The sequence below is a fragment of the Dasypus novemcinctus genome, chromosome 21 (assembly GCF_030445035.2).
Source record: "Dasypus novemcinctus isolate mDasNov1 chromosome 21, mDasNov1.1.hap2, whole genome shotgun sequence".
NCBI lineage: Eukaryota > Metazoa > Chordata > Mammalia > Cingulata > Dasypodidae > Dasypus > Dasypus novemcinctus.
In genome coordinates, this window is record NC_080693.1 from 8501210 (window position 1) to 8525872 (window position 24663).

General features: G+C 38.4%; 1 pseudogene; it reads left to right on the plus strand.

Moving 5' to 3' along the window:
- The first annotated feature begins 3311 nt into the window (after positions 1-3311).
- Positions 3312-20195, plus strand: LOC101433994 (zinc finger protein 596-like; annotated as a pseudogene).
- The last annotated feature ends 4468 nt before the right edge of the window (positions 20196-24663 follow it).

Sequence of the window (24663 nt, forward strand, 5' to 3'; positions counted from 1 at the left end):
GCAGGGAGAAAGCAGGCTGCATTTTCCACATTTAGTCTGGAAATCTCATTGGGTAAGTGTCCAATCTCATCATTTTAAAATTCTGCTTTCCAAATAATATTAGCACTCAATCTTGCTAAGTTCTGTGTAACTTTAAAACATGGATCACCTTTCCTCCAGTTTCCAATAATAGTTTCATTAGTTCCTTCTAAGGCCTTATTGGAAATAACTTTAGGCTCCACATTCCTACCAACATTCTATTCAAAGCAATCTAGGCCATCTTTCAAGCATCTCACAGTTCCTCTAAAAAATACCCCTTAACCATTTATAAACCATTCCAGCATTTTTGATAATTGCATCAGGAAATACCCCACTCTGCTGTTAGCAAATTTTGCATTAGCACTCCTTTGGCTGACAAATAGAGCATCCTTGCATTTTTTCCTTTAAATGATCTCTTCTAATGTGGCTCTTAAATTCCTCAATTCCAGCCTATTTTAATTGCTCATATAACTTCATGCACTTGGACAAGCCTAGCTCAGCATTGACCTACAGCATAGACAAAATTCTGACAAAAAGAAATTATCGCTTGCCTCAAGAATGTTGTGTGACTAGGCTGTAATTTCATAGGATTACATAAGAAAACCATGAAAATGATGTTATTGATTACCTAAAAGGCATAGCATTAAAATTAAACAGAATATACCTTTTAAATTTCAGAACTGTGAATTTAAAAAGAAAATAGAAAATATTCTTTTGGGATCAAGTATCCATACCTAAAATGAAAATACATTGCTTGATTTCACTTTTGAAATAGTTTTTGTTCCATATGTTAAGATATACCTGAAAACTTTCATACTTTTAGTTTTAAAAAATATTGAATACTGATAGTAGGATTTTGTTTAGACAATTAGAAAGTTCTGGTAATGAATGTTGGTGAGGAAAGCACAACATTTTGCATGTGATTAATTCCACTCACTTGTGTGCTTTGACATGGTTGAGATTGGAAAGTTTGTTGCATTCATGCTACCACAATTTATAAAAAGAGTAGAGAGAGTGACAGTTAAATGCAACACATCGGAAGCGTATTTGTCTCAATGAATAGATCATCCTCCTACCACATGGGAAGTCCAAGGTTCAAACCCAGAGTCTCCTCACCCATGTGGTGGGTGAAGCTGGCCCATGCACAGTGCTGATGCACACTAGGAGGGCTGTGCCATACAGGGGTGTCCCCCGTGTAGGGGAGAGCTATGCGCAAGGAGTGCACCCCATAAGGAGAGCCACCCATGCAAAAAAACTGTAGCCTGCCAAGGAGTGGGGCTGCACACACGGAGAGCTGACACAGCAAGATGACACAACCAAAAGAGACACAGATTCCTGGTGCCGCTGACAAGAATACAAGCGGACACAGAAGAACACACAGTGAATGGACATAGCAGACAACTGGGGGGGAGGGGAGAGAAATAAATAAAATTAATTAATGTAACACATTATCCTGGAATGGATCTAATAATAAAGTATTGCACATTCTATTCATGGAAAATCAGTAATGAAACTAGATTAATTTACTCTTGAATTCTCTAGTTTTGAATTTCATGGGGTTTTACAGTTCTTAGAACATCAACAAAATTTGACATAAACAGACGTGAGCTAGTATTTCCTATGTTTAGTAGTAATATATGCACACTTTTCAAAATGAAAATGTTTTTCTTTGAATATATATTTTCAACGCAAATATTTATATAAACTACATTGATGCCCACATCCTTTGAATGTTGGTTGGTTACAAGTCCTCTTAGAAATGAAGAGTAGTAGAGATGTTCTTCCTGTGACTACTCTAGAATCCTTGCCTAGGACAAAATCCACAAAACCTGTGGGGAACGATATGAAGACTGATGTAGAGACTTTGAGGAGGAATTAAAGGGTACAGTCTGTTTTCCTTAATTCCGTCTGAATGATTTCTCTAATTTGAGCATAAAGATTGTGATAAAGAAGGCATGACTTGATTAAAAGTATCTTCATTGTCATCTGAATTAATCAGGGTGTGTCTTCTAGGTTACAGGAGTGGTGACACAGTCAACTGCATACAACAAGAGTCCTTCATGAAAATGGTCCTTTTTCTACAGTGAGAAAGGAACTCTTAGTACTGGACTAAGGGTGAAAGCCCCATCAGTGTCTTGTTTTCCTTGCATGTTTGATCTGTTTGGATTCTGGTAAGTAAAGAAGAGAATTTTAACCAGAAGGGACAGTCCTTATTTTGTAAATGATTTTGTTGTTTGAACTGTAATTGTTGGATTTGATTCTGGGCACTTAGACCCAGGCAGTCTGAGGTCGGGTTATGTTATTGTGGACATGCAGTTTTTCTGAATTCATGATTCATTTGTATTTCTTAAAGTGAAATTTCCTTAAAATCTTTCAGGGATTTGTTTTATGCAATTGCACCAGTAAAGGATAGACAAAGAAATAAATGTATACTGACAAATTACATGAGTGAACTGAAGGAAATAAACTGTATTTAGCCCTAGATCAGCATATTACTCCATGTTCTTTGTCCACGCGTCATGGACAAGGCATGTAATTGGAGACAGATGTAAATACACTGAAGGGCATGAGAAATGTTCTGAATAGGTGTCTGTTGACATGAGTAAGTGTCCAATATATTGGACTATGAGGATCAGGTGAGTTAGAGGCTAATGTTTTGATAGTAGAATCAGTTCCTGTATGGTAGGAGAACCTGGATAGGGGTCATAATTGTGTGAATAAACTATATGAAGAAGAAATTTGGGTAATAAGTTGGGAACTCTGATTATCAAAATGAAAGGTGACATTCCAGGTAAATCCTCATTGGAACACTTCAGGAATTTGAATTGTGAGACAGGCGGAAAAAAGGGAAATTCTGGCTGTCTTTTTCTAGTCATGTAATTTTAAACATTACTAAAGATTTCTGAACCTCTGTTTCATTTGTTGAATGGATAATTTAGACTTACTCAGCAGGGTTACTTTGAGGATGACATAACCAAATATGAAAGTGCTCTAATGATGATTGAGAGCATATACTTCTACTTCTTTCTGATGCAGGGAATTCTAAGGGCTAAAATTGCATGATGGGAGCTATTGATGTCTCCAAATGGAACAAGCCTTGAATTGATCAACCTCATAATGAAATACGTTCTTCAGTATCTTGGGTGATGCCCAAGTCCAGTGGGATAAGATTTAGAACTCAGTGTTGGTAAGTGATATCATTAGACACCTGTGTGGAAGAACCAAGGTGATGTAGGGCAAGTGTACTCAAGGATGGATACAAAGTAAAGCAGAAAGGGTGTGAAAGTCCAGGAAACTGGGATGGATGTTTCATAAGCCCAGGAATTCTATATGAGAAATTCTAGTTTGGTTACTTTGACAGTGGAGACCCAACATTTTAAGACTCAGGGAGGGAATTGGAAATCTCTGAACACCATTGGCTAATGAATATATAAAACTCAATTATTTTCATGCTCTTTTCTGTACAATGAAGCTAGGTATTCATACCTTCTTTGTTCTCCAGAGTAGCCAGGGCCTTCTTACTCTTGACTGGTGGAGAGGACGGTCCTCCCCCTATTTCTCTTGGAGCACACTTCATTTTCCTATTGATGGGGATGGGGTTACTTCCAAGTGAAGGGTTGGGATTCATGACAGGTGAGACTGGAAACTGGGGGCAAGACCAGATTTTCATAGCTTCTTTTTCCATTGTCAACTTTGTTTACCTAGGGCTTATTTCGTGGAGTGAAAACCCAGAGGAAGTCAGTTATCAATTGAACTATTTACAGTGCAACCACCGGTGAGTAGGATATCCGACTGATATTACCACTGTGTTGTCAGCAGATGGGTTGGTTTCTCCTATTAGCATGGATAATATAAGCTCATTTAGGAGATATTTAATGATCTGAGCTGCAGTTACTTTGCCTAGGTCTCTGTGACAGTGGTGATAGGTTACAGATTCATCAGTAGGTAATTTCATTTCCAACATTACACAGATTTGTTCCAGACTCCGTTAAGTCTCTGTATTCACTAGAGAGATTTTTTCTCAGTGAGCCCATTTCTTCATTGGAGTAGTAATGCACTCATTGATCATTTTAATCCCTGCATTTGGCTTTCACATGTATTAGCAGTTGAATATAGCTGATAGAGATGAGTAAGAGCAGAAGTTTGCAGTCAGTAGGATAACTGACATTTCAGCAGGTGAGTTCAAACAGCATATTGCTACAGGTGCTCAGGTGAAGGGCTGTGCATTGTTGAGAAGAGTAAAAGTTAGGGTTAGATAATAGAGGAGGAATAATTCATTTCTTGCAGTTTCTAATTCCTTAATGTATTGCTATTTATTTGCACATTTTGAAAACTTAAAGATCATTAAAATTCTCCTTACCCACTTGTCCCAAAATGCCCAAATTCCACTTTTGTAGATAATCGTTCTTCAAACGTTATTGATTGAAGTAATTATAAGAAGTTTTATTGATTGAAGTAATTATAAGTTTTGTCTTGTATTTATTTTTCTTTAATTTTGTTTTTTATTTTTACTTTTTAAAGATTTATTTTTATCCCCTTCCTGCCCATTGTCTGCTCTCTGTGTCCATTCACTGTGTGTGCTTCCGCGTCTGCTTGCATTGTGGCACTGGTAAACTGCATCTCTTTTTTGTTGCTTCATCTTGCTGTGTGAGCTCTCCGTGTGTGCAGTGCCACTCCTGGGTGGGCTGTGCTTTTATCACGTGGGACGGTTCTCCTTGTGGGGTGCACACCTTGCACTTGAGGTACTCCTACACACGTGCTCTCCTGCATGGCACCACACTCCTTGCATGTGGCAGCACTGCACATGGGCCAGCTCCAAATGGGTCAGGAGGCCCTCAGGATCAAACCCAGGACCCTCCATATGGTAGACAGACAATCTACCAGTTGAGCCATGTCTGCTTCCCTTGTCTTTTATTTTGGCATGCATTTAGGAGTACTGTAGTATTTAGAGTAAAATTTATGGCCTTTTGGAATTCTTGAATAACTTGAGAGACCATAGTGAATCAAGATACTTCCTGTACTATTGACCATACAGAGGGAGTAAAGATACGAGAGAGACAATGAACAGGGGTATTTGGAGGTCCCAAAGAGAGTGCAGGTCAGAAGGTCTTATTCCCCTGGATTAGTGAATGTGTTCAGTACATCATCTCAGGAGTCCGTGGTGTGTGCTGCTGAACTGTCTGTATGGTGAACACCTGGGTTATGTAGAGTTGGGTGCATCAGCATCCATTGATCCAGAGTTTTGTATGATTCCTGTTTAGTTCAGCACAATATTGGACTTTGCTGTAAGGTTCTCTGCCATTATAATGAATAATAGATCTCTGACATGTTTAGATTGGAAGCCTGTTACACATTAGCTCATTGGATTTTTTTTTTTTAAGGTTTATGTTTTATTTATTCTCTCCCCATCATCCCTCCTCCCCCACAGTTGTCTGCTCTCTGTGTCCATTCGCTGTGTATTCTTTTGTGACCGCTTCTATCCTTATCAGCAGCACTGGGAATCTGTTTTTTTTTTTTTTGTTGTGTCATCTTGTGTCAGCTCTCCATGTGTGCAGCGCCATTCTCGGGCAGGCTGCACTTTCTTTTGCCCTGGGCAATCTCTCCTTATAAGGTGCACTACTTGTGCATGGGGCTCCCCTACATGGGGGACACCCCTGCGTGGGTCAGCACTCCTTACACATATCAGCACTGTGCGTGGGCCAGCCCAACGCAGGTCAAGGAGGCCCGGGGTTTGAACCGTGGACCTCCCATGTGGTAGACGGACACCCCATCCACTGGGCCAAGTCCACTTCCCAACAACATCCTTAATTAGTGTGGTACATTTGTTACAATTGATGAACACATATTGGAGCATTGCCACTAAGTATGGATCCTACTTTTCAATATAGGTTAAACTCCCTCCCACACATTTTTGTAACTTATGACAAAATATGTAATGTCCTGTATCCTTCACTGCAGCATCATTTAGGATGATTCCTGTGTCTAGAAAATGCCACCATATTACACCTATTTTTTAAAAACAGATTATATAAACTTTACATAAATGTGATATTCTTATATAATGGAGTTTTATGTGTCTGTGTGTCTCTGGGTGTGAAAAGCAGGTGACCATTCAGCAATGAGAATGATCTGACTTGAAACTCAAAGTCAGTATGAGATTTCTGAAAAGTCGCCACTTTCTCATTGTCTCCTCTCAAACATCCTTCTCTGCCCTCTCTGAATCCTTATGTCCATGATGTTTTTAGGAGTTAGTGAACTTGAAAAATGTAATTATAGACTTCACTCAAGAAGAATGGGCCTTGCTGGACACATCTCAGAGAAAGCTGTTCAGAGATGTGATGCTGGAGAATATCAGTCATCTGATCTCAATGAGTGAGTCTCTCAAATGTACCTATCTATATCAATTTTCTCTTATTTTCTCAAGAAGTATCTAGAACTGCTTGTCCATATTGTTTTGTATATTATTTTATATTTTAATTTTAAACTCTATATACATAATATGTTTTACTATTTTATAACATGCACAAATACCTAAAAGAAATATGTTTCTTATTGCATCTAGTTTTTCACGCAACTGGATTGTAATCATCTTCAACACAAATATCATGTCTTTCTTCTACTCAATGTCCAACACTCAGAGCAGTGCTGGGAATTCAATGATTATTTTCTTACAGAATATGTGTGTTAAATATATGTATCTTAATATTCTACTCAAGGGATTTAGCGTGAATTCAGATTATATTCATAAAAACAACGTGCATTTCCTTTTACACATTATTCTAGGGAGCTTATGTTATAGTGTTCTTTTTGAAAATAATAATGAACCATTGTAGAAACCTAGAATTTCTCCTTGCTTGAAAATATAAAGAGTTCTCAAGGGTGTCTTTGAACTTGGGCATCAATAACCAAAAGTCCTTACTGTATTTGGGTAGTAGGTTAAGATTAAGAGTTAATCCTTTAATGGTGAAAATTGTCAATGTTCTCTATTTGAAGGTTCTTTTCCCTTGACTGACCTTCAATGTTTATCTTATTTTTCTTCAGTCACTAAAGTGGTTTAAAGCTGTTCATACCACCAAAAACATGTTCCTAAATTGAATGCATTCCTCTTCATATGAACATTGTACATAAGATCTTCTGATGAGGTTATTTCAGTTAAGGTGTGTCACAACTCTATCAAGATGAGTATTAATCTTCAGTGCTTTATAAGAGAATGACATTCAGACAGAGAGAAAGCTGAGGGAAGTAACAGGCTGAAATCAATAAAACCCAGAGGAGAAGAAGTAGACCAAGAGATGCCATGTGCCTTGCCAAATGACCACCTCAGGACCAGTTGTTGCCAGCAGCCAACCGAGAATGCCACGGTCTTGGGGAAAAATTCTTGCCTTGATGATGCCTGGATTTGGCCATCTTCCCACCCTCAGAACCATAATGTGATACATTTCCATTTTTTCAGCCAACCCATCTCAGGTTATTTGCTTAAGCAGCCTTGGAAACTAAAACAAAATTTTGAACCACAAGTGTGAGATGCTACTGTTGCAAATATCAAAAATGTGGAAAGAGCTTTTGAATTAGTTAATAGGTAGAGGCTTGAAGAAGTGCAAGTGCTTTTTTAAAAAAGGCCTAGATTGCTTTGAAGAGATCATTGGTAGGAGTATGGATGCTGAGGAGTCTCCCAGTGAAGACTTAGAAGGAAGTCATGAATTGGAAGCTTTAGGAAACGAGGTATTTGTTTTAAAGGGGCAGAGAAGTTGGCACAATTGAGTTTTGAAGTCAGATGGAAGGCAGACTTTTAAAGTGGTGAAGTTTTACATTTTGCTGAGGGTATTTCCAAACTAAATGTGAAAAGAGTAGCCTGGTTTCTCTTTGTAACTTATAGGAAAATGTCAGAGGAATGGGATATGGTTTGGAAAATTCTGAGATTCTGGGACTTGAGTCCTCAGAGAAGAGTGCTCTATGTGAGGGTTTAACTGAACATAGAATAAATCATCAATTTCTGTGTAAGTCAGTATTAGAAGAGCAGTCATCTAGGAAAGACCTGTGGGAAGTTTCCTCTAAGATGGTTTGGATCTCTGCGTACCATATACAAAACAGACAAGTTTTTTGCGAGATGTGTAGGAATGAAACCACTGTGAGCTGATATTAAAATGGACAGAAAAGGGATCTGTTAAAGGAAAAATCACTTAAAGGTCAGAGCCATGGAACCTACAGTCTGGACTGTAGACATGTTATCAAGGCAAGACAGCAGGTCCATCCATTTATGTGGAAAGGGTGAGTCTGCCCCATGCTCAGAGTTGGCCAGCTCTCTGTCCTATTGTTCATGAAGACTGCTGCCACCCTAATGTTCTGGATGGCTGGAACCTGTGCTCGTGGAATTGTGGAGTTTGGCCACTACCCCACTGTTCTGAGAGGGTTGTGCCTTTTCCCTAGGAATTCAGAGTCTGGCCACCATGCCAGTGTTAACAGAGAGAGGGGCCTTCTCGCCATGGTTTGGAGAGAACATGGCTGCTGCACAAGCACTTTGAAGGGGTGAGGCTGCATCTTCAACAGTCCTGGAGATTAAAATATTGTCCAGAGCTGAACCTCACACTTTGAAATCTAATGAAACGTTCCTTGCAGGGTTTCAGAATTCTTTGGGACCTGGGATTCCTGTTTTTGTTCAATTTCTCCCTATTGGAGTGGAAATATTTGTCTTCGGCTTATCCCTCCATTGTATGTTGAAAGAAGATAACTTGTTCTGTAGACTGCACACATCCATAGATGGGAATTGTGCCCCAGGATTTACCACACCCATCATCAATTTTGATTGTACCTTGTACTTCACATTGTTTCTGAAACGACTTAAGCCTTTTGGGATATTGTGATGGGTTGAAAGTATTTTGCATCTAGAAAGAACCTGTCATTTTTAGGGTTAGAGGGTGATGTGTGGTGGTTTGATGTTTTATGTACTCCATAAAAACGTACTTAAGTAGAATCAATTCTTGTAGGCATATACCCATTGTTAGTAGGGTCCTTTGATGAGATTACTTCAGTTATAGTGTGTCTCACCTCATTCATGAAGGAACTGAATCCTGATGCAAGAGTCCTTTATAAGAGAATAAAATTCAGACAGACAAAAAGACATTAGAAGTAATCTGAAATCAGTGACACCAGAAGAGAATAAAGTGATCAGGAGATATTTCCATGTGCCTTGCCATGTGACAAGGACCGAGGGTCACCAGCAGCCATTCCGAGAATCTCACAGTCTTGGAGAGAATGCATTGCCTTGATGGTGCCTTGATGGTGCTTTGATTTCAACATTTTCCTGGTCTGAAAACCATAATAAATTGCCTTTGTTTAACCCAAGCTATTCATGGTATTGGCTTAAGAAGTCTAAGAAAGTAAAACAGTCACCTTCCCTGGATTTGATGGTAATGCACTGTTAATGGCACAGAACTCAAAATTTCATTTATTTTTTACCACTACAGGATATCAGGTCTGCAAACCACATGTACTTTCCCAGTTGGAGCAAGGAGAGGAACTGTGGAGAGAAGGAAATGGATTCCTCCAAAGTGAGAATTCAGGTAAGCTCTCGGATGCTGTGCTTCATGCTAATGAGGAATCTGTTGACTGGTACATAGGTTACTGAAAATAACAACTGTAGATTTCCTTAAGTGAGTTAAACTTTCTGAAATGCAGTTGTCAATATTGGGAAAATTTTCCTTGGATGTTGTCATGATTCCATTGACTTATCAATCTCTACTGTAGTGTAATAGTACATAGTACATTGTACATAATAGATATGTTTATACTGTAAAGATTTATCATTCACTTAATGGACATTTTCTTTTTTTCCTCTTGGATGGATATTCTTTTTACCTCCCCAACATACCAGCTTTTTAATAATTTTTCTTATATTTCCATTTTGAAAATATTTTCTATTTGTCAATGTGGTATAAAGGTTTCTCCTGCATAGAATATTGCTTAATTTGATATTATTTGGCATATAAGTGTCATATTTGAGACAAATATAGAATAATATGTGACTTCAACATTTTGATTTCCCTAATCCTAGTCTACCAACATTTTTTTACTGTTGTTTTTTTCCAGTTCTTTCAGGCAGAGAAAGTTGTCTTAAAAAACTAATGCTCTCCATGCAGGGTATCTGCACCTACCATCGTGTCATTGGTAAGCTTCACAGGTATGAACCCTTGTCTTCCAAATAGATACTTGGGAGTAGAATGAATTAGGAATTCAGTACAGCCACTTAACTGAAGATATGTTGATGTTAAGTGTTAATCAAGAATAAGTGGGTGATAGTTTGCAGTTAGGGAAAAATTAACTCAAACACAAATGTATAACCTGGGTTTTTTATAGATATAAAATTGCATAAACACACTTCTTATGATTAATCTTTGAAACATTATAAAGTCTTCCAAAGTTGATTAAATAGTTCTGCAGTTGGGATGCAAAAGAAGAGAAGATCTCTGTGAGTGCAGGAGAATAACTTGATATTCCAACTAACATAAGGAAGATTTTATTTGGAGACTGTCACTAAATGATTAGTCTAGGATTCATATGTATATGAATGGATTTTTGTAAAATCTGTGGTCTCTTATCTACTTCCCTGAAGCAGAAATCTCATACACAATAGAATGGCATTACATGTAATGAATTGCAAGATTTTACTCACAAATCCAGAGTGAATAAACATATGTCTTTTACTCAGAAGGTCAAGAAACTACTTCAGCAGTCTATTTGGAAAATCTCTCAGTGACAAGTCATCTTCTAATCTACAAAAGCAAAATCACCGAAGAAGAAAATCATATGAATGGCATCTATGTGGGAAAGCCTTCCATAGATGTTTTGGCCTGAGGCAGCATAAGAGGGCTCACACTGGAGAGAAACCCTACAAATGCCATGTATGTGGGAAATCCTATGCTTACTCGTCTGGTCTGAGACAACATGAGAGGACTCACACTGGAGAGAAACCATATGAATATCTTATATGTGGAAAAGCCTTCACCATCTCTTCTGTCCTAAGAAAACATAAGAGGACTCATACTGGTGAGAAACCCTATGAATGTCATATATGTGGAAAAGCCTTCACCTCTTATGTCTTCAGAAGACATGAGAGTACTCACAGTAGAGACAAACCACATAACTGTCTCTCATGTAGGAAAGCCTTCTGTTATTGTTCTGGCCTGAAAGAACACAAGAGAAGTCATACTAGAGAGAAACACTATGAATGTCATACATGTGGGAAAGCCTTCAACTCATTTACTTTCCTGAGAAAACATGAGAGGTCACACAGAGAGAAACCCAGTGAATGTCATGTATATGGGAAAGCCTTCACCTATTTTTCTGCCCAGAGAAAACATGAGAGGACTCACATTGGAGAGAAACTGTATGAATGTCACCTATGTGGGAAAGCTTTCCATCATTGTTTTTCTCTGAAAGAACATGGGAGATCTCACACTGGAGAAAAAACATATGAATGTCTTATATGTGGGAAAGCTTTCACTTGGTCTTCTGTCTTGAGAAGACATGAAAGAACTCACACTGGAGAGAAACCCTATGAATGTCTTGTATGTAGGAAAGCCTTTACTCATTCTTCTGCCCTTAGATGACATGAGAAATATCACACTGGAAAAATACTGTAGGAATAGCATCTGTTTGGGGAAACTTTAGGGTAATTTTGTAACCTTAGACAACATGAGAGAACTGAAACAAGAGAGGAACCCTATGACTGCCATACACCTGAAAGGCTTTGGTCAGTATTCTAATCTTACATTACAAGACATAACTCATACTTTAGATGTTTTGATTATGGAAGGTAGTGCAGTCTTCTACTTAACCTTCAAACATACTAAAGAACTCAAGTATTGAGGAAACTGTGTTTATGATCAATCTTTCAGAGCCTTTAGTCATTCTGCCTACTCCATCAATTTAAGCAAGTTCATCCTGGAGCAAATTGATAGAAGTGCCACCTTTGTAGGAAAGCTTGTAGAAGATATTGTGCAGATATACAACACTAGACAACTCATAAATGTAATGAAATTGGAGGAGTCTTCATCCACTGCTCCAACTCATAGAGAAACTTATTTTTTACAAGATGAAACCCCTTGATTGAGTGCCAGATAATTTATGGTGAAGATGGTATTCATGAAAAACCACACAAAATCATTTATTCATACATTAACATATGAGGGCACGTGAGAATTCACACTGTATACAACTCTTACCAGTGCCACAAGTGAAGACATGCCTTCAGTGATCAGTCATTCCTGAGCATTAATATTCTTATGCTGAAGTAACAATCCTGAAGTCATTCAGGAAAATCTTCAGCTGGATTTCCCATCAGAACATTCAGTGGAAAGTAAAGTGCTTTATATAGACCATTTAGCATACAATTCAGAAAATAGTCAAGAGCTTGAACAAGTCTCAATATTTAAGTGGGATAACAATATAGAACTGTGAAATGACAAAGGTATACTGAATGATGGATATAAAGTGAGATTGATTCAAGGGATCAGTATATGCATATATCCAAGCAAGAGATCTTGTTGCTGAAAATCTTTTATGTTAGGTTACTTTTGTTTTTCTGCAGTTCTAAACACAAAAGACTTGCATCAAGCAGAAAATCACTTTGCATGTTAAACATTTAGAAGACAAATTTATGATTTTTATCTATTACCTTAATATTCTAAGATATGCTTTTGGCAAGGTTAAAAACAGTCATGGATAAACACTTTAGAAGTAATGTCTATGGTATATACATACTCCTTTTGAAGTATCATTTACTATTGCCCTCACGTTTTAAAAAGGAATTGTAAATGAAACTAAATATAATGAGACATGTCAGTCATGTGAATTGTGGGTTCATTGGTTAGAGCAGTCCCCAGAAAGCAGAATCTATTAGTGTGTCATTCCATGCATTAGTATTTTAAAATAAAAAGGCTTTTCCAACAAGAACATGAGGATAACATCAAGCAAGCACATGGAATTACCTTGAAGACATAGGGAGTGTCCCATTTTCAGAATGTACAGTTTTCAGGAGGATGGCATCTGTATCATCTCCAGTTTAAATTAGGTGGCCTGTAAATACTACTTTAGCCCAGATCAGAAACCCCTCTGGGGAATGCTTTGGGGAGTGTATTCCATTCGAGAAGTAGAAAGCAGTTGGATATATCACGATTGGGTTTTGTCTTTGTAGCTTCAAGAGAGAACTTCTTAGTTCTCCATTCCTTCAAAGCTGTGCATTCCCCAACATAGTTTCTGATGCCTTGTTTTCCTTACACTGTACTGTTCAGTGCCCCAATACCTTTAGATGGGGTCGCCACCCAGTTATTCTTCCAGATGGCCTTCATGTTGTTGTTCTTTGAGTTCTCCATTTCATCGTCTTCTCACCCCATTGTTGTGCGGGGTGAAATGTTCCTATTAGGTCATTTTTTGCTTTAGTGAGGTACCTAAGTCTGCCTGGAATCCATTCAGATATCTGAACACTTTGCAGAAGTGTCTCTACAACCAACATAATGCATGAGAATTGCTGTGCCATATCCAGATTATCTACAATGGTTTTCTCTATGACAAAACTCATCTCATTTTAGTTTTACAAGTTTCCTCCATGAACCAAGCCATACCATCAGTAGGAATGATTTTTGTCATCCACTATATTGACTTCACTGCAGACACCTGGATTTTTTTTTTTTTTTGCCATTGGAGCACCTGTATCTTAAGAGAGTGATGAAGGTGTGCATCCCTCCTTTCCCCATCCATCCTAATGCCTATAAAGGACTTACGATCCCTAGTGGGATGCTCGAATCCTTATCTCCATCCCTAAGCATTCTTTTTAAAGAGAGTAAGAGCATGGTACAAGTGATGCGAGCGTCCTTCCTATCTGACTCATCAGAGTCAGAAGTGTCTTCCTCACTGACCTGTACCATGTACAAGGAAGGCTTAGCAACCTGTATGTTCCTGTTTTCTGGGGTGCATCAAGGGCTCATTGGGCAACTCTGCAGAACTCTATGCTTTTCCAATTCTGAGAGTGCTGAGATCAGCTCAGTAATAGGTTGGCTCAAAGGGAAGGTGGTGTAAAACTGAAAGAAATAAAAGACAGAGAAAGACACAAGATAGGAGATAAAGATGGAACCAGGGGACTCAACAGCTTCTGGAACTGAGAACCTTGACCCTAGTTTCCAGATCCTATTGTTTGGAAACTAGTGAGCAGCTGTTTGCTATCAGAACTGCAACATCAACTACAAAAGGGAATAACTGCAACATCTGCAATAAGGCAACATCTACAATAGAACAGGTGAAACTCTTTTTCCCACATTTCCCCATTTTTGTTTTTACTGTCTATGCAAATGACGTTTTACTGATTAACAGAGCTTCCTGAATGATATTTTCACTTTTACATTTGAACAATACTCATTAAATTTTTTCTCAATACATTCAACAAGGTACATTTATATATCACTTACAGTTCATCAGATCACCTAAGTACAAAATGTTTCATTATTAAATTTCTGATTACTATTCAAGCATTTTATACATAATCCATAACTGCAACAATGAACAATAAGACTTCAACCTAGAAGACATTTAATGACTAGACTTTCATTACTCATGGGCTTAATATTCCCCACCAGCAAGGCTATATAGGCCAGTACTTGATCAAAAACATCTCATTTTCCCCAATTTGTATAGTACTATTAGCATCTTCACTGGACCTGGGGCCTCATCCAATTCACAGGCTAAATCAATATCCACCTTCTCCCTCTATGTTTTGAAGCAGCCTGCGGAGGTCCTCCTATTACCATGAAGGACCTTTCCTAATTAACACATCTTAGGGATAAGAGTTTTTAGTATTCCAACAATATTACAAATTCTGTTAACATAAGAAAACATTGTACTCTATCAATTACAGCAGAGAGTATACTTTTATCTTACCCAACATTTAAGAATTTGATAGAGTAGCAGGGACCCTACAGCTTGTCCCAATTTTTTTTGCCTATTCCAGGCCCTTAAGATACCATTGTCTCTGATGTTAGTAGGCTCACTGCCACAGGTTTCTTCTATACTGCCAGTTTGATTGCCATCAGGCCAGGGCAAAAAGCCTTGAAGAACTGCGAAAGTCCATTGCTGACCTTTTCACACAGTTTTTGCACTTTTTGTATTCATTCAGGCTTGTTTTAATTTTACAAATCACATTATCTCACTGGATGCTACCACGATAATTTTACAATTTCCTATATGCATACTAGTTCTGTCCCACATATCTCCATATTACCATTTTATTTTTGGAAAAAATACACCTTATAACATTTCAGTTAGCATTCCCACAAACTTTTTACCTTTTGAAATATTCACTTAACTTTTATATCTTTCATTTTATCCTTTTTCTTTTTCTCTTTTCCTTTCTTGTTCTTTCTTCCCTTTTCTCTTTTTTCCTTCCTTTTTCTTTTCTACCTTGTTTTTCCTTCCTTTTCTTTCTTTTTCCCTTTCTTCCTCATTTTTTTCTTTCTACCTCTTTTTCTTATTTGAACAATTTACACACACTGAAACATACAACACACACACTGACATCGAACAAACAAAAGCAGTTCCAAATCTATTAATCTAGAATTTCTTCATTGCTTCCTTTTATAATTCAACATTTCTTTTCCAGTTTTCCTCCTCTCAATTTTCTTCTTAATCTCTTTCCCAAGCTATACTTGCTTTATGATGCCTTGCTTGAACAAGTTCTATAGTTTAAATACTTTGATGTAGAGCCTTTCTAGTCTTCAGAATGAGACCCAGCCATGCAGTTTCCAGCATCCGTCTCTCCATCTGCATAACTGAAGGTTCTGGATTCCACAGGAACTTTCGTCATCTCTTGGTATTCATGGCACGGCTCCATCCGTGTATCTGGCACCCACACAGGATGCTCTCTGTCTCTTGGGGAAATACAAGCAAACCCTTGAGGACTTTGAAGGCTTTCCAAATCTGCCCCATTACACTAACTTTTATTTCACTTCAGGCAATCCTTCTTCCCTTTGGGTCCCTGTTCGGCACCAGTTGCTGTAAGCCTTCTTTCCTTCGTGCCCCATGTTGGGTGCCAGTTGCTGAGATCAGCTCAGCGATTGGTTGGCTCAAAGGGAAGGTGGAATAAAACTTAAAGAAATAAGAGAAAGACAAGAGAGGAGATAAAGATGGGACCAGGGGACTCACAGCTTCTAGAACTGAGAGCCTCGACCCTAGTTTCCACATCATATTGTTTGGAAACTACCAAGCAGCTGTTTGCTGTCAGAACTGCAACATCTGCAAGAAGGCAACATCTACAATAGAACAGGTGAAACTTTTTCCCACATGAGAGCCCTCTTTCTCTTTTTTGGCTTTTAGTAGGGCATTACTCTCTTAATTAAGGGGGCCACCTTCTGCCCCTAACAGCAGTTTTTCTTTAGGAATCACATCTGATTTGTCTCCACACTGCTTTGCTTTGATAAAGCCACATTGCTCTCCTTAATGGGCCAGCCCTGCCCCCTCAGTTTTCTTCTCTTGGTAGTTCTTTGTGTTCCTGTTTTGGCCCTTCTGGCACAGTTTCCCATTCCCTCCTTCTGGGCCACTTCAGTGAAAATGGCAGATGCTGGGCTTCTGATTCCAGGCCAAAACAGAACATTGTTGTGGATATTTTCTACCATTTTGCCCATTACTCTCACTGAAATTTAGGTACAGGACTATGTCCCAGGGCAGGCCTTGTTTCATTGATGCCTTCAATGCCCTCCAAGGTGGGACCACCTCATCCATATCCTGACCATGAGTGGGATGGTGTAGCCAGTTGTTTTTCCTTTACCTAAAGTTAATTTATTGCCTCCTGAACACTTTTTCAGGGTTTTCTTCTTTTCTGGACATTTGCTAAAGTTAGAATTATCATTTTCATGCTCTCAGCCTCTGACACTGAATAGATGCATTTGTCTTCATCTCTTTTTTTGGTTGTCTTGCTATAAGCATTTCTCTCTTCCATTTCAACTGTTCTGTCTGCTGTGTCACTTATTCGATCATTTCAAGACTGCTGTTGTATGCCTCTAATGTGGCTTTGATATCACTTATGTCTTTCCCATAAGCTCTGTTACTTTTCAGGTTTTCACATTCTTTGTTCTTGCTTTCTTCTTGATGTCTTTTACCTCTTTAGTCATATTGGCTTTCATCTTATTACTTTGATTTTGGAAATTTGTGTGCATCTCATTGGCTGGTTGTCTGAATTCCTGCGTCTCCTCTGGGCCTTTGATATATTCCTTTTCTTGGGCCATTTTTTCCATTTTCTTAGTATGCCTTGTGATTTTTTCCTGGTGTCTAGGCATCTGATTAGGATGGTGAGTGTACTTTGTATGCTCAATTTCTCTTTCATAGAGATTAGAAGGAGACTTGCATCTTGCCATTCTTTGATTCTTGGTTGAACAAATAGATAAATAGGACTTTCTCAAAATTAAGCATTTGCATGTCAAGGAACTTTGTCAAAAGGCTGAAAAGTCAGCTGACTACATTCCATGAAAACATTTGATAATCACATATCCAGTAAGGGCTTAATATCCATGATATGTAAAGAGGTCATACAACTCAACAATAAAAAGACAAACTACCCAATTAAAAAATGTGTTCAACATTTGAAAAGGCAACTGTCCATAGATGTTCAAGTTGTGAAAAAACATATGAAAAAGTTTTCAGCCTCACAAGCAGTTATGAAAATTCAAATGAAAAAGTACAATGTAATATCATTTCACTTATTAGTTTGGCCACTCGTTTAAAAATTGGAAAACTGTGAATGTTGAAGAGGATGTGGAGAGATAGAAATGCTTATTCACTGTTGGTGGGATTGTAGAATGGTATAGCCACTATGGAGGAATGGCATCTTCTAACAAATTTGGATATAGACTTGGCCATGTTACCCAACAGTGTCATTACTACATATATACCCACAAGAACTGAGAACAGTGACGTGAACAGACATCATCACACCGCTATTCATAGCAGCATTATTAATGATTGCCAAAGTTTGGAAACAACCCAGATGTCCATCAGCTATGCTATATACACATGGTGGAGTATTATGTAGCTGTAAAAACAAAGTCAAAGCATATAACAACATGGATGAACTTGGAGTACATTATGTTAGTGGTGCAAGCCAGATAAAAAAGGCCAAATACTACATGAATGTACTATGATGAACAATAGATCAGGTAATCTTGTGGATTTAGTAACTTGAATATGGGTTACCAGAAAATAGAAGAAGTTAGAGAATGAAAAGCTGAGGATTAACTTGTACAGAATTGTTAAGAAGGATGTATGTTAATTGGAGATGAATAGAAAAGTTCAAAGCCCGATATAATGTTTGTAACTAGCAGTAGTATTATATGGGGTATGAAAGTGGTTTAAAGGGAACATTTAAGGTCATATGTATAACTAAAAGGAAAGCTAAAAAATATAGAACATGGGACTGTATAATAGGAAAACCACATGTGAAATAGGATATGGGTAAAATTACATATATGGGGCCGTACTTCTCTGAAACTGAACAAATGTATGTTCTTTTTGTTTCTTTTTATTTCTTTCTTTTACAAATGTAAATACTGCAAGATGTTACTAGCAGGGGGAAAAATGTATGCTAAGTGAAAGAAAACTGACACAAAGTATTACATGTTGTATGGTTCTATTTCTATAAAGCATAAATATAAATCAATTTGTAAGGCTGAAATTAGATTAGTGTTTTTGCAGGCCTGGGGAAAAACTGCTAAAGGAGCGGGAGTTTTCTTCCTGGAGTAATGAAATTGTTCTAAAATTTTTTTGGTGATGAATGCACAAAATTTTGATTATAATAAAATCCATTTGGATAGATCATGTGTTATTTAAATATGTCAAGAAAACTGCATAATAAATAATTGTACATGAATAACCATAAGTAGCAGCTATGTACAGCTGGTGAAACAGATTGAGAGGTAAAGAAATTTCTTCCTTTTTTCTCTTTTTTTTTTATTATAATTGAACTAAAGGAAATGCTCTGATAATGATTGAAGTGATGAATGTACAACTGTGTGAGTGTATCAAATACCATTGATTGTGTACTTTGGATAAACTGTATGCTTTATTAATACGTATCAATGAAATTGACTTGTTTGAAAGATAGTTTGCAGCCAGGAGCTCAGTGGTTAGCTTCCACAGGAGACAACTGAATCTATAGGGCCCCCTCTTTGAATAGATATAATAACCAAACCATGTGAAGCTACCCTGTCTTTTGCCCATATCTTGTCTTTTAATTAATGTATTTCACTTTCAGGAAAATACCTCATTTTGAAAGTTTCATTGTAACCAATGACAGGGTGATTCTATGTTAAACATAACTTTTGACCTGAAAACAGCCTGGACTTGGTGCAGCTCCCACAAAGGGTCTGAAACTCCTCTGGGCAATCATTTCAAACCCTTGAGACATGGTGGAGCAGGTGGCATGGGTGTGTACAGGTGGCCAGCAGCCAGGGTAGTTTCCTTACTCTTCCTAGGATCAACTTCCTCATCTCTGCCCATCCCCCACAGCATTTTCTCATTGTTGACATAGAGATTGTTTGCATCTCAGTTGTACTCATGCATCTAGAGGGAGGCCAGCATCTTAGTCCATTCCACCCTAGAGAGTTGGCAACTCCCAGGGATGACTACTGCCATGCTGTGGAGTGCCTCTACCATGCTAGGGAGTGCTTTGTTGGCACACAGAGTGTTGGGGCAAGATATCTATTACCATGTGTAACAGTCTGATATAGTTATGAATTCCAAAAATAGATATTGGATTATGCTTATAATCTGATCTGTACCTGAGCATGATTGAGTTATGATTAGGGCATTCAGTCCCCACCCCTTGGTGAGTGGGGCTCAGATAAAAGGCATGGCAAAGGACAGAGTTGAGGGTTTTTGAGGTTGGAGTTTGATACTGAAGTCTTAAGCTGGAGCCCCAGGAAGTAAGCTCACAGAGGCAAGAGAAGCCAGCCCCAGGAAGAAAGAAGCCTTGAACCCAGAGAAAAGCAAGATCCAGGAATGTAGGAACCCAGGAAGCCTGAACCCTTGCAGATGTCAGCAGCCATCTTGCTCCAAATAGATTTTGGTGAGGGAAGTAAATATGCTTTATGGCCTGGTATCTGTAAGCTCCTATCCCAAATAAATACCCTTTATAAAAATCACCCAGTTTCTGGTATTTTGCATCAGCACCCCTTTGACTGACAAATACACCACCTATATGGAAGGAGACTCACCACATGGAAGATAACAAGAGTCCTTGCAGTTATTGGGGTTGGATCACCAAGAAAACATATGACTTACTCAGGCATTGGATGGACCACCACTTTCTCCCAATGTGAAGAAACAGCAGGTTCAGCTTAATGGGAATTGGTCCCCTATCGCCAGTGAGTCCCATGCACACCCTCTATGCACACCCCTCTTGTGTATAGTGCATAGTCGGCAATGGACCTGGCTCCCTCCCCACCAGAACAGATATAACCCCAAGGGAACGGCAGGTGTTATAAAGTAATGCATATATTCGGCCAAGCAGTCTCCAGTGAATGTTGACAGAATGCTCTATGCAAATAGGGAATGAATGTTTCATTAGGCCACCATTTGCTAGGGAATCTCTTTATCTCTAGGAACTCCTGACAAGTCCATACTTATAACCCAGTCCCACGAGCCAGGCTACTACATCTCCTAAGCACAGGGTTTATTGGTGGGTCTCAGGGAAAGGTGACAATCCTCAAACTGTCCCATTTCACATTATATACATATATACATATATATTTATATATATTCATATATATATATATTTATATATATATATATATATTATTTTTTCCCCCCCAAAGCAGAAGTTGTTTCTTGGATAGACTGTCAGTGGGATGTGGCCATCAGCCAGCAAACTCATCAAAATATATAATATACTTCAAAAATGTGGACTTTAGCATAGTTGTAATAAATCCTTTCTATTTGATCCACAACTTCTGATCAAATATAAAGAGGTAAAACTCAGAACTGGAAAAAAAAAAAGCACCAAGTATTGTTTAGTTAGGATTTGTATCCTAAAAGTCAAATTCCTGATGTGAGATGTGTATAGAAAAGGATAAAAATGGAATAAGAAACTTGAGGTAGTTATGAACACCACAAGGCTAAAACTTAGCTTCACGTAACAGGGCGTAATTGAAGCATCACTAGACTGGTGGCCAATAACCTAGACTCCATTTCTGTCTGCTGTAACTGGTTATGTGACCTTGGGCTACTAACACCCTAGGTTTTTATTTCTACAAGAACCTTACAAAACTAGGTTTTGTAACCTTACAACACACAAAAACAACAAATAAAACCCTAGAGTAGAAACAAAAGCTAACCAATCAAACCCGTCCAGATAAGCAGATGCCTAGATGCAAAAAATTACAAGCTATACTAAGACACAGGAAGACATGACCCAGTCTAATGAACAAACTAAAACAAACTAGACATGGCCCAGTCTAATGAACAAACCAAGGAGATGCAGAACATGGAACAACTAATAAAAGATGTCCAAACAAATATCATGAATCAACCTAAGTGAAGGAAGAGATTATGGATATTAAGAAGAAATTGGGGGAAAAAATACTGAAGAAATATAAACACACATTAAAAGATATAATAGCAATGAGTGACACAATCCAAAAAATAAAAAATACGCTGGAAATGCATAACAGATTTGAACAGGCAGAGAAATCAGCAATGTGGAAGACAGTACAGCTAAAATCAGACACATGGAACAGACAGATGAAAAAGTCCAGCAGGGATTTAGGAACTTGAATGACAACAGAAAATGCATATGCATTGTACGCATCCCAGAGAGAGGAGAGAAGGGGAAGGGGACAAAAGGAGTGTTGGAGGAAATAATGGCTGAAAATTTCCTAACTCTATTGAGGAACATGGACGTATATGTCCAGGAAGTGCATTGCACCACAAACCATAAAAATCCTAACATACCTACCCAAAGACTTATACTTTTCAAATTGTTCAATGCTCAAGACAGAGAATGGAGAAAACAGAAAGAGAAAAAAGATCTATCACATTCAAAGGAAGCTTGATAAGATTAAGTGCTGATTTCTCATCTGGCATTCAAAAATGAAGGAAAGTTTAAAATATAGATAAATTAAGAGAGTGTGTCAATAAGAAACCCACCCTTCACAAAGTAATAAAAGGCATTCTGCAGGTTGAAAGGAAAAAAATAGGAGAGACTGTTGGAGGAGAGTGTAAGAAAAACTAAAAATAGAAAAATAGAAATAAAAAAATGACATACATAAATTTAAAGAAAATATGGCTAATGTAAGTAATTCCTTGACAGTAATAACACTGAATGTTGATGACTTAAACTCCAGTCAAGAGAAACTGTTTGGCAGAATGGATAATGATATATGATAGATCTTTATTCTCACTACAAAAAAAACCTTAAATCCAGGAACACAAGGAGGCTATAATTGAATGGTTGGAAGGAAAATTTACATGCAAACAATAACCAAAAAAGGGCAGGAATAGCCATACTTATGTTAGACAAAATAGACTTTGAATGCAAAACTATTTTAAGAGATAAAGAAGGGCACTAGATATTAAAAAAAGAATACTATCTGGAAGAAATAACAGTCATAACCATTTATGCACCTAATCAGGGTGTCTCAAAAGATGCAAGGCAAAGTTGGAAAATCAAGAAAATGAGAGGCCTCTACATTATTGTCGTGGATTTTAATACACCATTCTCACCATTAGAACATCTTGACAGGAATCAATTACCTTGAGTAATCATTAGAGGAGCTGGACCTAATATATATACAGAGGGAAGCAAATTTGGCTCAACTGATACAGCATCCACCTACCATGTGGGAGGTCCAGGATTCAAACCCAGGGCCTCCTGACTGGTGTGGTGAGCTGGCCCACATGCAGTGCTGATGCAAGCAAGGAGCGTCATGCCACACAGGGGTGTCCCCCATGTAGGGAAGCCCCATGAACAAGGAGTGCACCCTGTAAGGAGAGCTGCCACACGTGAAAAAGTGCAGCCTGCCCAGGAGAGCTGCCACACACATGGAGAACTGATGTAGCAAGATGACACAACAAAAAGACAAAGATTCCTGGTGCCACAGACAAGAATACAAGCAGATACAGAAGAACACACAGTGAATGGACACAGACAGCAGACAACTGGGAAGGGGGGAGGAAGGGGAGAGAAATAATATATATATATGTATACATATACACACACAGAGCATTACAACCAAATACAACAGACTATACATTCTTGAGTGCACATGAATCATTCTCCAGGATAGACAACATACTAGTACACAGAGCATCTCTCAATTAATTCAGAAAGATTGAAATTATACAAAGTAATTCCTCTGATCACAATGGAAGAAAGCTGGAAATAGGGGCAGAAAATCAGATTAGGCAAAAAGCTATGGAACTGAAATAGCACACTCTTAGACAATCAATATGTCAAGGAGGAAATTGCAGAAGAAATCAGTTACTACCTCGAAATGAATGAAAATGACAACACAGTCTCAAAACCTAGAGGGTGCACTGAAAGCTTTACTGAGAGGGAAATTCATAGCCACAAATATTTATATTTAAAAAGAAGAGCCCAAATTAAAGACCTATGTGAACACCTGGAGGAACTAGAAAAAGAACAAACTAACCCAAAAGAAAATAGAAGGAAATGACAAAGATTAGAGCAGAACCAAATGAAAAGAAAAAGAAGAAAGCACTACAAAATATAAAACCAAAAGCTGGTTCTTTGACAAGATTAATAAAATTAAACTCTTTGCTAGACTAACAAAGAAAAAGAGAAGAAGCAAATACATAAAATAAGAAAGGGGGAAATGGAAAGGAGAAATGAGTTTATATGGCTACGAGTCTCTAAAAAAGAGTCTGGAGGCTGTCAGAAGGATTGCCCTTATGCACAACAGAGCACAGTCTGAGAGACAGATAAAGCAGATACAACCCCCAGATATCGGTTCCTTCGAGGGCTAAAGAGACCCATGGGAGTTATGGTCATGGCCGATGGGGTTAACTACCAGGTCAGATGGCCCCTCTTTGGAACTGGTGTTTATGTGTGATGAAACTGGACTCAGATGGGATCTCTCTTCATAAGACTTTCATGCTAATGTGCTGGAGGTACAGTTAGTGTCGGGGTTTAAGATATATTTAGGGGATTTGAATCTCTGGACTGACAATGTGATAGCCAGGGCCTGAGCTTCAACAGACTCCTGCACCTACAATCTGAATTATTGGGCTCACCACACTCAGCTAAGATGGAGTTGAAGAAGGACAACCACCACACCATGGAGCCTAGAGTGATTACAACTGAAAGTGGGAGGATTGCATCCAGCATCCAAGTGGAATCTGAGCCTCCTCTTGACATAGAGGTGCAATGGACACAACCAATCCAATGTCCACATAGAAAAGGTGGCATTGGATTGAGAAAAGTGGACATGATGGCTGATGGGTATGGGGAAAGGCAGGAAGAGATGAGAGGTGGAGGCGTCTTTGGGACATGGAGCTTCCCTGGATGGTGCTTCAGGGGCAATCACCGGACATTTTAAATCCTCACAGGGCCCACTGGATGGAATGGGGGAGAGTATGGGCCATGATGTGGAC